Genomic DNA, 16,776 nt, shown 5'->3' on the forward strand with positions numbered 1-16,776 from the left:
TTTTTTTTGTGTGTAAGTAGTAGTCTTTCAATATTCTTTTTGGAGAAGAGAGGTTTAATTGAATTTGATTGTCTCTCAAATTTATTTCAAATGGGGTCTTTATTTATGATGTTCTCTTATACTCTATTCTTCCACATTGTTTTGGCTTCTAGAAGTAGATTAAGAAGGCAGCTCAGAGGTCATTTAGTCCAATCCATTCATTTTTACAGATGAACAAAACCAAAGCCCAGCAACAACATATCACCTAATGTCATTAAGTTAATTAAGTGTTGTGTCTTACTTTCTAGAGCCCCCAAATTGGGGTAACAAAACATACCGTGCTTTTTAGAACCCTCATGCCAAGGTGATTAAAACATTGAGTTCTGTTTTCTAGAGCCTCCAATTTGGGGTGACAAAATGTACCATTGCTTTCTAGAGCCTCTATGGCAGGGTAATTAAAATATACCATCATAGTAGAGAAGTGATGGGGTGGAATTCCTGAGGATAGTGGGAAAATGGAGTGCATTTATTTCAGGGACTTTCCCCTTTCTATACTCATATCCTTAACTAACAAAAATACTGGGCATGTGCCCAGTATATATTGTGCAGGAGAGACCACATAAACAATTTGTTATTGTATGTAGTTTGCCACCTGGTATCACTTTTCCACCTGGTATCACACTGCTACAATCACAACACAGGTTGTCAATGCCTCCTGACTTCTCAGGAAGGCTGAGAGTCCTTAGGGGAGATGGGGAGCTGAACCAGATATTGTTAGCAAGTTCTCTCTGTGCTAAAGTGCCTTAGACCTCACCCAGAGTTCCCCCACTGTCTGTGACCCTCTACAATTAAGTATCAGATTCATAATATGAACTTGGAGCCAAAGGACTTCTAGATGAGACCCTTGGAACATTATTATAGACAAAAAACTTTATTTAGAGTTAAGTATAAGTTTAGTCATGAAACTACTATGATCTTATATTTCTATGTTTTTGTTCAGGCTGTGCCTAGTGCATACATGTACAACTCTAAAGACAAATCTACAAGACACAGCATCATTACTTCTTTTGTAAGTCCTCAATCTTGTCTGGACCAAAAAAAGCCCCCAAAGAAACAGAGACATACTTTAATAGCTTCTGTCTGCTCTCCCCAGCACATAGCAGCCATGATTACACACAAGAGAATTTCTGCAAGGAAAATTCCACATTGCCTTTCCTGAACCACAACTGTTTCTGAGCTTACCTGTTTCTCATTTCTTTATTCTCCCATTTACTACTTTATAACTCATTCCAAAGTTTGGGCTGGTCTGATGAAAGCAGTAGGGCAAAACTCAAATAGAAAAAGGGGCAACTAAACATATGGATCCCTACAGGTATCACTTTGACTCAGAAAATATGCATTGGGGGAGGATTCTGGGAAGATGGTGGAGGAGGTCAATAAATTCAGTCTCCTGATTTCCAAATTTGTTCCTCAGGGAAATCAGACTGATGAAAAATCCAGAAGACTTGGGGCAGAACTGGGGTCCTCTTGATCTGAAGAAAGACCCTTGGCTGGGGATTGAACTGGTCTGAAGTGCAAACATCTGCAGGCTATATCTGCTAGTCCCCCAGTGGGGATCCCTCAGGCCAGTTGGATGTAGCTAGGGCCTCAGCAGAAATTATAGAGACTTTCACCTCCCAGACTAGAGTTAGGATCTAAGTCCCTGGATGAATCTCAGCTGATTAGAAATGTCAGAGCCAGATTCCCTGCAGAGATGTGGCTCTTGGCAAGAAAGAACCAATACCTGGTAAATGAAGTAGCAGTAGGGCAGGGACCCTGCTGGCTGTGAGCACCTGCAGGAGGATGGAGCTCTTGATTTGGGGTTCTAGATCAGAGAGGAGAACTAAAGGGAAGCTTGAGGCACCCCCACACCTCACAATTAGAGGTGCTTACATTAAAATCTTTTTATATCTTTTTTTTTTTTTTTTTGGCCATTAATGCCTCTTATTAAAAAAAAAAAAAAATGAACCAGCAAAGAAGAAAAAACCCTACCACTGAAGCATTAAGGGAACAGGGAAGACCAGGGTTCATCTTCAGAGGAAGACATTGATGTAAAAAAAAGGCTTCTATCCCAAAGAGTAGCATGAAATGGCTCCCTGCTCAAAGAGAATTTATAGAAATAAAAAAAAAAAATTTAAATCAAATGACAGACAATAAGGAAAAACCAAAATAAATAAATGAATAAATTAAAACATCCAAGAAGAACAAAATTATGCAAAAAAAGTTAATCCAACTAAGAAAAAGGGTGTACAGAGTCTCAAAGATGAAAACAAGGCTTTGAAAATTAGAATTGGTCAAGGGGAAGTCAGTGAAGCTATGAGAGAACAAGAAATAACAAAACAAACTATAAAGAATGGAAAAATAGAACAGAATGTAAAATAACTTATGAGAAAAACAATAGATATGGAGAACAGATTAAGAAGAGAAAATATAGGAGAAGCTAGGTGGCACAGAGGATAGAGCACCAGCCCTGAAGTCAGGAGGACCTGAGTTCAAATCTGGTTTCAGATACTTAACATTTCCTAGCTGTATGACCCTGGGCAAGTCATTTAACCCCAATTGCCTCAGCAAAAAAACAAAAACAAAACAAAACAAAAAAAGAAGAGAAAATATAATAATGATTGGACTGCCGAAAGTTGTGACCAAAAAGAGAAGCTTGACACAATAATGTAGGAAGTAATCCAAGAAAATTGTCCTGGAGTGATAGAACATAAGGGGAAAGTAGGGGAAAAAAAAAAATCCACTCATCACCACCTCAAAGAGATCCTTTGTGGAAAACACATGGGAATATTATTGCCAAATTTCAAAATCCCCAGATGAAAGAGAAAATTTATCAAGAAACAAAAAGCAATTCAAATATGCTGAAGCTACAATTAGAATCATAACTACTGACAATCAAAAGAATTAGGCCTGCAGCCCAAAATATCATATCCAACAAAATTACCTTTAATTTTGAATGAGGAAATATGGATTTTCAATGAACTTGAAGATTTTTAGGCCTTTGTATCAACTAAATCTGAACTTAACAGAAAATTCAACATATAGGAGCCAATATCAAAGATTAATTTTAAGGCACTCAAAATGGATAAACTCTTTAAATATAAACAAATTATTTGCATTTTTTTTACATAGGAAATGTATACTGTATGTTTAAGATTCATATAAACAATAGAGTAGCTCAAAAGAAAGAGTGACAGAATTAAAGTAAAAATAGTAATCATGTCATACAAATGAGGTGCATAGGAAGAATAGATACAAAGGCATTCAAGGGGGCAGGAGGGCTCATAGTTCTGAAAACCATTCACATTGAGAATGGGTTCAATAGGCAACACTACATATATACTATGAAGGATATGGCACCCTCCAAAATTTATAAAGAAATAAGGGGGATAGAGATGGGTAGATGGGGAAGTAAAGGGTGAGAGAAGAAGGTAAGAGAGGGGTTCTTGGATGGGGGTGGGTGGGTAGGTTAAGTAATAGCAAGGCAATTTATGGAGCAGAAGTTAATTAAAGAATCACCAGGATAGGAAAGACACATATATATGTATGTCAGTGTGTGTATGTATATATCTACATATTATATATAAATATTTTTTCTTAATTGTAGCTTTCTTGGGGGTAGTGGAGTAGATTAAATAGAGTGCACAGCAGATAACCAAAGAACAATTTATCAGTAAAGAAAAAATGGACATTCATGAATATAACTTCTCCTAATATATATATATATATATATATATATATATATATATATATATATATATATATGTATAATTTCTTCATCTAGTAATTTGTTCTTATATATTTTGAATCTTCCCTAATGTTCTGCAGGGCCCATGACAATATTCTCTCTTGTTTTGTTTTATTTTGTATTTTATTCCTTTTCTGTTTTTCTTTTTTCTTTTTCCTTTCTTTTTTCTTTTTTTTTTCCTGAGGCTGGGGTTAAGTGACTTGCCTAGGGTCACACAGCTAGGAAGTGTTAAGTGTCTGAGACCACATTTGAACTCAGGTCCTCCTGAATTCAAGGCTGGTGCTCTATCCACTGCGCCACCTAGCTGCCCCTTATTCTTTTTTCAAACAAAATAAATTAAAAATAAAGAAATATGAACACATAAAAAAGAAAAATGTATCCATGTATGTATATATGTATGTGTATGTTATTTATAACTATGTACATACACACACACACACATAAATTGGAGAGATGATTGGTTTGATTCTAAGACTCCAAACTCTCCCTCTTTGAAACCCTCCTTAACATCATGTAATTCGTCAAAATTAAGTACATTTATCTTCCTCATGCAGAAATCAGATCAGTCTTCTCTTCAGAATTCTTCCAAACTTCCCTATTGCCTAATAAAGAACATAATTCTTTTTTTTTTCAACAGCTTCTTATAGACAGAACATATGCATGGGTAATTTTTCAACATTGTCCTTTGCAATCACTTCTGTTCCAATTTTTCCCTTCCCTCCCTCCACCTCCTCCCGTAGATGGCCAGCAGTTTCATACATGTTGAACATATTAAAGTATATCTTAAATACAACATATGTGTACACATCCATACAGTTCTCTTGTTGCACAAGAAAAATCGGATTCAGAAATGCAAAAATAACCTGGGAAGAAAAACAAAAATGCAAGTAGTCCACTTTTATTTCCCAGTGTTCTTTCTCTGGGTGTAGCTGGTTCTGTTCATTACAGATCAATTAGAACTGAATTGGATCTTCTCATTGTTGAAGATATCCATGTATATCAATCAGTATTGGTCATCATATAGTCTTGTTGTTGCCATGCATAATGATTTCCTGGTTCTGCTCATTTCACTTAGCATCAGTTCATGTAAGACTCTCCAGGCCTTTCGGAAATCATCCTGGTGGTCATTTCTTATAGAAAAATAATATTCCATAATATTCATATCACAATTTATTCAGCTATTCTCCAATTGTTGGGCATCCATTCAATTTCCAGTTTCTAGCCACTACAAAAAGGGCTGCCACAAATATTTTGGCATATACAGGTCCCTTTCCCTTCTTTAATATCTCTTTGGGATATAGGCCCAGTAGTAACGCTGCTGTGTGCACAGTTTGATAACTTTTTGAGCATAGTTCCAAATTGTTCTCCAGAGTGGATTCATTCACAACTCCACTAACAATGCATCAGTGTTCCAATTTTCCCACATTCCGTCCAACATTTGTCATTATCTTTTCCTGTCATCTTAGCCAATCTAACAAGTGTGTAGTAGTATCTCAGAGTTGTCTTAACTTGCATTTCCATGATCAATAGTGATTTGGAACACCCTTTCATATGAGTAGAAATAATTTCAATTTCATCATCTAAAAATTGTCTGTTCATATCCTTTGACCATTTATCAATTGGAGAATGGCTTGATTTCTTATAAATTTGATTCAATTCTATTTATATTTTAGAAATGAGGCCATTATCAGAACCTTTAACTGTAAAAATGTTTTCCCAGTTTATTGCTTCCCTTCTAATCTTGTCTGCATTAGTTTTGTTTATACAAAAGCTTTTTAACTTGATATAATCAAAAATTTTCTATTTTGTGATCAATAATGATCTCTAGTTCTTCTTTAGTCACAAATTCCTTCCTCCTCCACAGGTCTGAGAGGTAAACTATCCTATGTTCTTCTAATTTATTTATAATCTTGTTCTTTATGCCTAAATCATGAACCCATTTTGATCTTATCTTGGTGTATGGTGTTAAGTGTGGCTCCATGCCTAGTTTCTGCCATACTAATTTCCACTTTTCCTAGCAGTTTTTGTCAAATAGTGAATTCTTATCCCAAAAGATGGAGTCTTTGGTTTGTCAAACACTAGCTTATTAAAGTTATTAACTAGTTTGTCCTTTGAACCTAACCTATTCCACTGATCAACTAGCCTATTTCTTAGCCAATAACAAATGGTTTTGGTGACCTCTGCTTTGTAATATAGTTTTAGATCAGGTACAGCTAGGCCACCTTCATTTGATTTTTTTTTTCTCATTAGTTGCCTTGAAATTCTTGACCTTTTGTTCTTCCAGATGAATTTTGTTATTTTTTCTAGGTCATAAAAATAGTTTTTTGGGAGTCTGATTGGTATAGCACTAAATAAATAATTAGTTTAATTGGTATTGTCATCTTTATTATATTCATTCGACCTATCCAAGAGCATTTAATATTTTTCCAATTGTTTAGATCTGATTTTGTGTGAAAAGTAATTTGCAATTTTGCTCATATATTTCCTGACTTTCCCTTGGCAGATAGATTCCCAAATATTTTATGCTATTGACAATTATTTTAAATGGAATTTCTCTTTGTATCTCTTGCTGTTGGATTTTGTTGGTGATGTACAAAAATGCTGAGGATTTATGTGGATTTATTTTGTATCCTGCAACTTTACTACAGTTATAGCTTTTTAGTAGAATCTCTGGAGTCCTCTAAGTATACCATCATATCATCTGCAAAGAATGATATTATGGTTTCCTCATTACCTACTCTAATTCCTTTAATCTCTTTCTCCACTCTTATTAATGACGAAGCTAGCATTTCTAAATCAATACTGAATAGTAATGGTGATAGTGGGCAACCTTGTTTCACTCCTGATCCTATTGGGAATGGTTCCAGTTTATCCCCATTTCACATAATGTTTACTGACAGTTGAAATTAGATGCTCCTGATGAGTTAAGGAAAAGTCAATTTATTTCTATACTCTCAAGTGTTTTTATCAGGAATGGATGTTGTATTTTATCAAATGCTTTTTCTGCATCTATTGAGATGATCATGTGGTTTTTGTTAATTTGGTTATTGATTATTCAATTATTCTAATAGCTTTCCTAATTTTGAACCAGCCCTGCATTCCTGGTATAAATCCTACTTGGTCATGGTGTATTATCCTGGGGATAATTTTCTGTAATTTTTTTGCTAATATTTTATTTAAGATTTTTGCATCAATATTCATTAGGGAGATTGGTGTATAATTTTCTTTCTCTGTTTTCAACCTATCTGGTTTAGGTATCAGTACCATGTCTGTGTCATAAAAGGAATTTTGTAGGACTCCTTCAATCCCTATTTTTTCAAATAGTTTATATAGCATTGGAGTTAATTGTTCTTTAAATGTTTGATATAATTCATATGTAAATCCATCTGGTCCTGGGGATTTTTTCTTAGGGAGTTGATTAATAGCTTAGAACATAATTTTTAAACTGACATTCAGAACCTTGTAGTTCTTTATATTTCCACACTTAATTGAGCCTTACTTGGAAGTGTTGTGGGCTGCACATGGCATGTATATTTGACACTTCTGGACCTCTGTATATCATCACTGAAGGCAGTACAAATCTGCTTAAATATGTTTCTATTCTACTAAATGTGACTGAGCCCCAGGCTTCCTCTCTAGTATAAAGCTACAATTGTGCTTCTCAACCTTTATGCTTATTGCTAATATAACCTGTGTTTTGAAACAGGTTGGGTTGTTCCTATAATTTCCTAGATCTCCAAGCACCAGAAAAGAAAAAGTATAAATGCAAGATTCAGGAGTTGCATAAAATCATACAATATCACTTTGGACAAATCCTTTAGATCAAGACAGTTGCATACTCTGGCAAATGTTTCAGACATGTGTGAGGGACATACAGTATAGCAGGGAGCTTACTGTGTGGAATGTGATGGGGGTCATTCTGGTTATTAAATAGAAACTCCATTCTGTTTCTGAGATATTCAGAGAATGGTTTGGCAGCAAGTGAGCTTCTAGAAAGGCTATAGATCCCCTGAATGTCAGAAAATAGCCAGAAACCCTAAGAGAAGTCAATTATGGCCCATAATAGGGTGCTAAGAAGGTGTTCTGGGAGACAATCGTGAACATTAGTTATCTATCACCTAAGAGAAAACCGTGAGGGTTCCTGTCTTTGGAGCCTCAAACTGGTTGCTAACAATAACAAAAATAGCACCAGGAGCAACAGTGGATATTTGAAATAATTCCTTCTCTTTCCTCCATTGATTTTGAAATAAGAATGCAATTATGTGCTTCCTTGAATGGCCATTCAGGTACAGCTGGAAGTTCTCCACCTAAGACCAAAAAGACAGATTTCAGACCTTTACCAGACTGATGGAACAGCTTTTCATTTGATTCCATTTTGTAAATGTAGAATATAATGCAAGTGTGTATTCCTTTGAGGCATAGCTAATTGGGCAGGAGATAAGCTATTAATGGGAAGTGGGGATTGAGCCAAATTTGATAATTTAATAAAATAGCCTATGATTGATGTATTTTAAAAACTAAACCAAAAGAGCTGAACTAGAACCCCAGACCAACCCACAAGGGCAAGGTTGAACAAAGGAGGCCTAGAATGTTTCAGCTATAGGGTGCATATCACCACCTGGTGGTTGATGCAGAAATTGCACTCTGAGCAGCTAGTCCAATACATGCACCTGGAAGACTTAACCTTGCTGAGGTTAGTGTCCTTGAAAGTTAATATTAGTGTAAAGAGGAAATAGAACTTTATACTGAAGAAAACCAAGGGTTGAGACTGCTCATGCCATTTAACTGGCACTCTCTACTCTTTTCTCCAATCTCAGGCATTCATCCATTTTTTAATTCAATATTTTATTAAGTCACAATTATGTGAAAAGCATTGATTAGATATTAGGTAAGTACAAGAATAATTAAGACATTTTCTCCACACTCAAACTGCTTTCAGTTTAGCAAAGGGACCGTGACTAACACATACCATCTACATTAACTATACAAGCCAAAATAAAATATCTGTGGTAGAGTACAATGTAGAGCTCAAAAAAGATAAGATTATTTATAATAAATAAAGGCTTTGTGGAGCAAGTGGCATTTAGTGGTGGAATCAGGAAGAGCAAAGTTCAAAGCCAGTCTCAGACACTTACTAGGCAAGTCAGTCAGTCTTGCTTGCCTCAGTTTCCCCATTTATAAAAAGAACTAGAGAAGGAAATGGCAAGCCATTCCAGTCTCTCTGCCAAGAAAACTCCAAATATGGTCATGAAGAGCCAGACAGGACTTAAACTGAGTACAGCAAAGAATTCAAACTGGGTCTTTGAGGATGAATATATTCCACCAAGGTCTCTTGAGGAAGAGGGAACTATACTAGCAAAACCGAAAAGTATGGGACCAATATAAGAAATTATAAGAAATCCAATTTGGCTAGAGCATAACCCACCATGTTGGGGAGTATTGAGAGACAAAACTGGAAAAGCAGGGAAATGTGAGGTCCTGTGGTGCTCTGAATGTCAGCTGAAAAATTATGGTCTTCATTCATTAGGTAATAGGGAATTCTTGGAAAGATTTCAAAGAGAAGACTGATCTGACCTGATTTCCACATGAAGAAGACAAATCTACTTAATTGTGATTAATTAAGTAGTGTTAAGGACAGATTGGAAGAGGGACAGATTGGAGGCTTAAGATCCAACCAATCAACTTAAACTGTTCTTTTCAAAGTAAGAAACAAATCTTTTAATTGCTAAGTTTCATGATCTTTTCTCAGTCTTCATCTTTTTTTACCTTTCTGTACTCAACTTTTGAACTTGAAATATGTTATCCTCTTTTCCTTTGATTTTTGTGATGCCATTTTCTTCTGGCTCTTTTGCCTGATCACTCCTTCTGGGCCTCCTCTAGATTATCATCCTTGTTTTCTCCCCAGCTGTGGGCAAATTCTGCTCTGGATACTTTTCTCTTCTCTTTTCTGGATGATTTTAATGATGCCAAGGGAATTAATCATCATCTCCCTGCTTCCCAAGAATTACTAAATGTATGTATTCTGTGCTAATATCTCTCAAGCCCCCATCTTATAAGTTTCTTCTTCACATTTTCACTTGAACGATTTCAGACTCCAAAAGTTCAAAGTCATTGCTTACCTGAATTACCCTCACAGCCTCTTGAATGGCTTTCCCTCCCTTTGACCTCTTCCATCCCAAAAGCATTCTTCATGAGACTGCCAAAATAATAAAGAAAATCACACTTTATTCCTCAGGAGTCTTCTACAGCTCCCCATTACCACCAGGTCAAAACAGATCATCCCTAGGATAGAAGTACAAACTTGTCTGTTTCCAGTTTACCCTTCCAGGCGAAAGCAATATTTCAGCATATTGACTTGACAGAAAAACTGTTAACAAAAGAAAAGGATGTCATGTAATATTAATACCACATATATGGTTATTACAATATATAAATGTTATCTGTCACTCTCTAAATGACCTAGCAATGTGAGAATATCAGTAGCATTCCAAACAAGATAGTGGTGACTAGTTTAAGCTCAGTCAAACCTCAAGTCCCATTCTGATATCTAACTTTGTGGGGAATCTGGCTCAAGATGGATCTAAATCTTTGACGTCCATCTATTGGAATTTGTCATGAAGGGCAAAACAGTCAGAATGAACTGGTTCTTTCTCATATTCTCCTTATTCCAAGTGCCAGGGGTAGTTGGGATCTTATGACCAGGCCTTGTACTTCATGCTATCCCCTCCACCTTTCTTTCTAAAGGTAAAAAGGACTTATCTAGGGATCTATAGTTTGGGAAAAGTCACTGGACATCTCCCAGGATGGCAAATTTGCTACTCTTATCTCAGTTAAAGATGGTTTATTCCTCAACTGACGTTGGTTTATTTCAGGACTTAACAAACTTACTGGCTGTATCCCCAATTCTGAATCTATTCCATCACCTGACTCCATGACTGTATAGCCATTTTATACACCTGGAATGAACTTTCTTATTTTGTGGACTTTTTAGCATCCTTAGCTTACTAATAAATAAATATAATGCCAGTGAATTAAACAAACCAGAAAAACTTACTTTAAGCTCCACCTTCTATAAGAAATATTTCCTAATTCTGCCCCAGACTCTAGTTGTTAGTATTTTCTCTCTCCAATCAAATTATTTATATTCATCTTTTTACATGTTGCATCTCATAGTAAAGTGTAAATTCCTGAAGGGCAGGTACTGGTTTTATGTTTTTGGCTTTTTTTTTTTCCCTCCTATCCCAGCTCAGGAATTTGTACATAGGAAACACAATAAAAGCCTCTTGAATTGAATTGAGGCTGTTAGAAAGCTTTTGCAGTAGTCTAGAATGATGATAATAAAGGCTCATACCAAGATGGTGGCTATGAGAATAAAAAGGATGGACTAATGTGAGAGACATTATGGCATAAAAGGGATGTGTGGGGCCTAGTTGCCAATTGTATTAATCCTGGAAGCTTGCCCTCTAGTTGAGTCATCCTCTATTCATGTCTTCACATACCTTTTCTATTCACCAACAGTGGTGGGACCAAGATGAGCTCCTCAATGCCTTTCTTTTCTTCCAGTCTTAGTCACAGCTGGCTGATTTCAGCAGGCTGTTACACAGTCTTAAAAAACAAGTTAGAGGGAAACATTTCTAACTCACTCCCTTTTCACCCTGCTAGCACTCTCCAAAAACTCTTCTCTCTTTTCCAGGAAAATTCACCTACCATGTGGTAGTTTACTTAAACTCGGACTATTTTTTCTTTTCCCACCTACTGGGGCTGAAGTAAGTTGGAAAGACAGGCTGTAGTGGTAAGACTGACCATTCTATTGGCAATCTCCAAGGTTCTTTTTTAAATCTCGAGGCCTAAAAGGAACCAGCTGTTTCTTAGAATAGGAGTTTCCTCTAACCTGACCCAAACCCAGGTGCACCTGTCAATGGAGAGAGAACCTTCAAGCCAAGTAAAATTATGCTATTGTAAAACAGCATTATTGTAATGGTAGTGTTAAATCTATTAACCTTTTTAATGAATTGAATCTTTTCAATTCATGATTACCTCTGGCTAGTAAGGGAGAGCTGCATTAGTATAAAAATTCAAGCAGCTATGAAAGGCAAGCCCACTCAGAAATGAGAAATCAAATTATTTGATTATCTGACATTAAACATGATTGGAGAGAGTCTCTTGTAATTTTCCTTCTCCAAAATATGCAATGCTTTAAGATCATTTCATTAAATATATAAATAAATAAATGACAAAATAAAGAAAAACCAAAACTTCTTGAGAAATGCATCACCAAAGAGATTTTACCCGGTAGCTTGTCCTACAATATGCCCTATATCTGCAAGCTGCCAGCAGATCATTTCTACCACCTGGGGAGCTGCCTTCAATTGTATTGACTTTCAGTGACCTTCCTTTCTCATGCAAAAATATGGCCCTCTGTACTCTGTGCATTGTGTCCTCCACAGTCCCAGCAGATGGTCATTACTCTTAGTAATTGAATGTCAGGATCAGAACTGGGCACTAGCTTTTCAACTCTAAAAATCTGGTCCAAGGTTCCAGGATAACACATTAGTCACAGTTTGTAGATGTCCTCAAGTTAATTCAAAAATAGAATTCCCACTTTGGAAGCTTTGAATGTTTTCAAATTTATAGTTAAGGTCTGTTTTGAAATGGTAGACAATAGTTAGCTTCAAAACTCAAGGCCTTTTAAAAAATATATATTTTATAAAATTTTATATGATTCCTGTAATATCAATAAATTAATAAAAGAAACAAGCAAATTAAATTAGAAAGTTAAAAATATTGTTTTATTGACTACAGAATGACTGAACAAACTGGAATGTGCATGTAGTAGAATATTATTGTGTAGGAATCAAAGACAAATAGGAATAATTCAGAGAAACATGGGAAGATTTGGATGAACTGATGTAGATTGAAATGAACAGAATCAGAAAAACATCATTTACACCAACTACAATAATATAAATAGAAACATCTCTAAAAGAAAATTGTAGTCTGAGTAAATTGAAATAGTCAATTTTATTTTTGGAAATTGAGTAAGAAAAAGGTTGTGTGATGTGTCAGAACTAGTGAGGGTATTGGTTGTTTTTACCTTAACTAGTTTTCTTTGTTACCAGTGAAGGTTCAATTGGAGGAATAGGAGATTATATTTAGAATTGACTATAAGGTAAAAACAAAAGTCATCAAAAATGTATTTAAATGTTTTCAGCTGTAATTCTAGTGCCTGAGGAAAAAGTAAATTTAAATGAATAAAGAAATTTTGGTGGAAATTTTTAAAGGTATCTCCTGAGTACTGTAGGAACATCAGTTTCTGGATTTCCTTTATTTTTATGAGAAAGGCAGACAGATTCAGTGTTTTCAAATGCAAAGAGCATCAGAAGACTTGGGACTTCAGGATAGAAAATAAAATGCAGCCTTTGGAGTTTCAAAGTTGTGTCTACTCACCTAGGCACCCGTTCTTGCAAGAATGTAAAATAACTCTTTCCTGTATTCATCAGTGAATCAGTGGAGTTATTAGTGAACAAGATGAGATGAGATCTTTCAAGAGAGTTGTGAAAATCGAGTAGGCTTCATCTACTTCAGAGTTTGAGTAGGCCTGAAGCACTTTGAAGATTGAGTCAAGGGCATAGTTGAGTCCCCTTCCTGCTACCCTCCCATGACATCATTTCCTCCCTATTTCAGTCTAATATGGGCAACTATGTACTTATTGGTCAAGTTGAATTTCATGGGTAGATCTAGAATGTAAGACTCTCAGTCAATGAGGATGAGGGTCAGTGGTCGGAGGGGGTATTTGCGTTAGAGATTAAAGGTGCTAATCCTGCCCACAGGAGGTGCTTCCTCCCTTGGATTGTCTGCTGGAGGAGTTGGATACCCTTCTCAAGAGAATGTACAATAAACTGCTTTGCTTCTAGAAATCTCTCCAGCTTTTTTATTAAATGGTGACTCCTCATCATTTTTTGTACCACATTAGTAAGATACTTTGTTTCTTAAAGACCTCTTTGGCAGTCAGATGAAGTCTATGGACCAAGTTTCTTAAAATAATGCCTTTAAATACATAAAATAAAAGACATAGTTACAAATGCTAGTAAAAAATGAAAATGTATTTTTTTTATCCCCATACAAATTTATGCACTTCTTGAAATTTAAACAGACACATTTAGGGAAGTTTTTGTATCCAGACTAAGAGCCCCTATACTAGATGATTTCTTGAGTCAGTGATTCAGGGTACATTGAGGTTTGTATGTATGGAAAGATTGACAAAGTTCTTGAACAGACTGACTTTGCTTTGTATTCACTGATTTGAGTTTTATAAATTTAATAAATAAGAGAGAAGTATGATATGCTAGATAGAATGCTGTACTAGGAAGCAGGAATAGGGATTCATGTCTCTCTTCCGATATTTACTAGCTGATGAAGTCTTCTGTGTTAGATTTGGTTAGCAGAAGAATTGATCCCTGAGGCAGGCAGGCAGAAGATTCTCATAGAGATCAGTTTAGCTCCATGGTCCCACCCTTTTAGGAGGTCTTCCAGTGTGAAGTCCAAGTTAAAGTAAAACTCCTGAGACTTACCTTCTGTAGAGGTCTCCAGCAATCTTAGCTAGCCATGCTGTCAGGAATCCCAGTCATGTCCCTGAAGTTAAATTTTTCCCTATAAAATATACTTACGGGCCCTCCTATGGCTGCTGCCTTTCTTTGGGTCAGTTTGCCACAACATTCTGCCTCATGTCTTTCTCCTTAACCCCCTTCTCAAGCCATGTGGTATCTCCCCTAATACTACTAGGCTTCTCAACCCTATTTCTCCTCTTTACATCTAATTGTGGGACAGTGACCCTTATCCACATTAAAATCAGACTCTCAAGGTTAAGAAAAAATTATTAAGATCTCACAAGATGGAGGATGGGGCAAGAATGGAGGAAATGCCCACATACCCTTGAATCAGAGTCTTGGTAATTGGGCACATAACAAAAGGAGAGAAACTAGGATAGTCCTCATCTAGAATCTTGGGACTGCTGTCTCACCTGGATGTCAGCTGCTTCTGGATCCATACTAGATGAACCTTGAGGTCCCTGGAGGATTCTGCTATTTATTCAGGAACAAGGATCTAGGAGTCCACACCTACAAGTTTGACAGCTTTTAGAGTAGTCAGAAGGAACCTGCTGTTTCTTGTCAGCATAGCAGAGACCTTTATTTAAAAGTCTCTAAACAACATATAGAAATGATCAGGCCATATAGAGCTAGGATTAAACAATGCAAAAACATTTTCCTTACAATTCCTATAATTGCATAATTATGTTGTTAGGTACAGATCATTACTCCCTCGTGATTTTTGTCTTTATAACATCTGCTGCCTATAACCACCCCTAGTCCAGATCTAATTGCATTCCTAAGGACACTGTTAAGCCGTGAATAAAAAAAAAAAAAAAAAAAATTAAACCCCATGCCCCTTCCTTGCCATTATGATGGAAAAACCTTGAAACTCTGACTACCCTTACATACCATTGAGTCATAAATTCCAGATGTTTTAATCTCAATCCTTGCTAGGATAATTCCCTCTCCTTTTGAGTATTGCCCCTTGTAATATTCTTCTCTAAAATGTAATTTTCTCTTGTTGGGGTTTCTTTGGGGGTCTCTGGAGGCAGCTCTTCCTTTCAGTTCAGTAATCACCCAAAATGAAGCCAGGTGTTAAAGTCCAAATCCTTTATTGTCTCTTTCAAAGTCTCCTTCACTTGGGGCTCAGCTAGTTTTCTTGGAAGCCTTCTGCAGTCTTGGTTCGGAGAGTTTGAGCTCCTGCCTCTTTCTCTGGCCTCTGAATCTCTCCGAATTCCAAGCATTTGTGCTTCAGCCTCCAGCCACAACAAAGAAGATGGAATGACTCTGTCTCAGCCTCCCACAGCTTCTAGTGTACTTGTCCTTCTTGGCCCTGAGAGCTTCTTGCTTATTTGCCCCACACTGAGTATACACCAATCATTATACCACTAGGAAACCTACAACCATTGTTGTGTTATGTCACAGTCTCCTTGAGCTGTTCTACCTCAGTTTCCCTGCACTAGTTTCCCTTATTGTCCTGACTGAGTTTCCCTGAATTGTTCTATCTTGGTTTCCCTAACTGTTCTGCCTCAGTCCCTTAAGTTGTAAAACCCCCCTGGTTCATTAAGACTGAGGACCATTTGCTCTAAGGTTATAACTTGTCAATGGGAGATGAGGAGCAGATCAGACTTTCTGGCTCCTAGCTCCTTCTGCCCTCAAGAATTTATGACACTGCCCCTCTAAAATATTCCAAAAGATAAGACTATCTCAGATACTTCACTGACATCTTTACTTCTGTTTATTCGAATTTCCTGACTCTGGCTTTTAGTAAAAATTTACAACCTCCCCCCATCCTGACAGAACCAAGGGGTTCTAACTTTTCCTGCTCTTCTTTTCTTTGTCTGAAAAGCTATAAAAGGGTTTATCCCTAACCCCATTCATGACTGGATACTTTGAGACGAGAGTCCTGTCCAGTCAATTAAACTCTCCAATTAATAAAATATTAAAAACTCTCTAATCTCTATCTTGCCTCAGTTTCTCTGGCATTACAGTTGTAGGATTAAATTAGAGGTAAACTAGATTTAACCATTGTTTCCTCAATTCCACTTAGTACCTTGTTTCAAGTTCTGGCCCATAACATTTCCTTGTAGGATTAAATCAATTTTACTGAACCATGCTAAATTAGATAACTATTGTCTCTATCAATTCCACTGGTTTAATACCTTGTAAGAATCCTTTGTTTTAAGTTCAGAGTTCTGGCCCATAACAGCCCCTCACCTTGCTGTCTCCTGTCCACCACCTTCTTATCTTGACTTCTATCCTGTTAGGATTAAGTTATGATCCTTTCTTGGAATTATGGATTATCTATCTTCCCAGTGTCTTCACTCTCCTTATCTGCCTTTGTTAAACCCTAGTTAACTAAACCATATATAAGTTCCCAGCCTCAGTTTATGTGCTGACTGCTTTGGACAAGAGTCCCAT

The 16,776-nt window shown here is 36.5% G+C and overlaps 1 long non-coding RNA gene across 1 annotated transcript; it reads right to left on the reverse strand.

Moving 5' to 3' along the window:
- Window positions 1-7,043: 7,043 nt before the first annotated feature.
- On the reverse strand, window positions 7,044-11,527 carry LOC141542324 (uncharacterized). Its single transcript, XR_012482125.1, has 4 exons — window positions 11,266-11,527; window positions 10,068-10,133; window positions 9,886-9,962; window positions 7,044-8,073 (listed from the first exon to the last, which is right to left on the reverse strand). It is a non-coding gene; the product is annotated as an uncharacterized LOC141542324 (long non-coding RNA).
- Window positions 11,528-16,776: the final 5,249 nt, after the last annotated feature.

The sequence above is a fragment of the Sminthopsis crassicaudata genome, chromosome 5 (assembly GCF_048593235.1).
Source record: "Sminthopsis crassicaudata isolate SCR6 chromosome 5, ASM4859323v1, whole genome shotgun sequence".
NCBI lineage: Eukaryota > Metazoa > Chordata > Mammalia > Dasyuromorphia > Dasyuridae > Sminthopsis > Sminthopsis crassicaudata.